Source organism: Corticium candelabrum, chromosome 20, assembly GCF_963422355.1.
Source record: "Corticium candelabrum chromosome 20, ooCorCand1.1, whole genome shotgun sequence".
Lineage (NCBI taxonomy): Eukaryota > Metazoa > Porifera > Homoscleromorpha > Homosclerophorida > Plakinidae > Corticium > Corticium candelabrum.
This window is the reverse complement of record NC_085104.1, coordinates 3,581,297-3,583,387: the sequence shown is the minus strand read 5'-3', so window position 1 is coordinate 3,583,387 and position 2,091 is coordinate 3,581,297.

The window sequence follows — 2,091 nt, the reverse complement described above, 5'->3', positions numbered from 1 at the left end:
GGTGTGTCTGTCTTTTTGTCTGTCAATACATATATTTGGATATTGCAACTGCTAGCAGAGTCTAAATATAGTCCAGCGACTTAAGTCGCTAAAAGCAAAGCAGTTAATGAACTACCAATTGTTTGTAATAAGAGTCTAAATCTCATTCACTACTTCTTGCAAGTATACAGTTTTTTTGATAGCACCCAGGCGTTACATCGCTGATGAGCGACACAAAAGCTCGACGCCAGAGAGACTTAAATTACGTGCTGTTGTTGATGGCGTACTCACTCCATTTCCCATAATGGTCAAACAGTAGAAGTGTACAGTTTGAGCCCTTTCTAATATGTCTACTTCTTTTCTATATTTCTGCTATTTGTTATTTCTCTCATTCATGCGACTTCTACGTCAGTCTATCTGTTCATCTGTCTGTCTTTTATTTTCAACATCAATACAACCATACAGTGAAAATCAGTAAAGGGCACCACAGATAAAGACTGAGTTATCGACCCATGGGTCGAGTTACACAAAACACATTTGTAGTGAATAATCTGTCTTGCTGTTTGTCTGTTTTTGTACCTACCTGTGTACCTTTCGGTCAGTCTGTTTTTGGCTATTTTGTTAGAAGTCTTTCTGTCTGTTGTATCTTTGTTTACTGTCTTTTTGTTTGTTTGGCTGTCTCTCTGTCTGCTTGTCTATCAATGCATTCTTTATACATCATGGCTTATAATTTAATGCTGATACACGTTGCAAAGACTTATGTGCACTGTCTGTTTACTGGTTTGTCTGTTATCTGTCTTTGTGTCTGTTTATCAATACATATATGTTTCCATAAACCAACTATGGCACCATTGCAATAGCTAATGTACGTGTTTATTACATCTACTGCATATAAGATGACTGACAAAACTAGACCACGTAGAAGATATTTACTAAATACACATACACAAACCTGTCTGTCTGTTAGCTGTCTTTTTGTTTCTTTGTGGGTCTATCTGTATGTCTGAATATTTGTCTGTCTTTCAATACATTTTATGCTTCAATGCTAATACATGTGATAAATATAGAAGACTTATGTGCACCATTTGTCTGGTTGTCTCTGTCCTTCTTGATATAGTATCGTAATAGTTTGTCTCTGTCTGTCTCCCTTTCTGTTTCTTATCTGATCTTTGTTTTGGAGATTGCAATTAGTAACAGTTTGTAGTATAATATCCCAGCTTGCGTTTCGTTGTCTGTCCGTCTCCTTAACTGTCGGCTAATTTGTCTCTCTAGTATTGCCGATGAGCAGTAGTGATTCCTATTTATTATATAGATTGGCTTTCGGTTTACATCACATGGGATCAAGCAACTCCCACCGTCATACAACTGGTCATACAACTGAATCATGGCACATTATCAGGGCAACATGCACTGCGCTGTTACAAGTTCTTCAGTCTCAGTATATGAAAGTACAATCTAATAGAGAGGACTTTAAGGGCTTCAGCCGAGATCGAGTCAGGAAAGCGTTAGAACTGCCAAACTATTTTAGTGCCATTGATGCAAAGCACACCACCATACAAGCTCTTGCTTTTCGGGATTTTCTTAATTCCTCTACAAGGAAGGACGCTTATGTGTTCTACTGACAGCATGTGATGCAAATTACAGGTTTAATTTTGTCCGCATTTGAAGTTTAGATGTCCTGGTAATGGTAGCTTTCTCCTATTCAGAGTTTGGCAGGGCACTGGAAGCAAGTGATCTTGTCTTATGCAATCACCTTCAATTCTATCAGGTGCTGGCATTCAGGTGCCCTTTTCGTGTGTGTAGGAGTGGAAGCATTTGCAGGAATCATACTTTGTCCGTATCTTGCCAGAAATTGGAAGATGCAGAAGCAGTGTTGGACTATTACTCGAGTTATACCAAGAGAGTCATTGAGTAGAGCTTTGGGATACTAACTCCAACGAAACATTTTTTCAAAGGCTAGGCATCACATTCCCATACAACGCAGTGAATGTTAGCAAAGCGCCTCCAACTTACACAATAATCACCAGCGAACCACTTAGTCATCGCAACTACGTATATGGAATACTATGAAACCACATGGAATACTAGGATATGACTATTATTGGGGCTTTC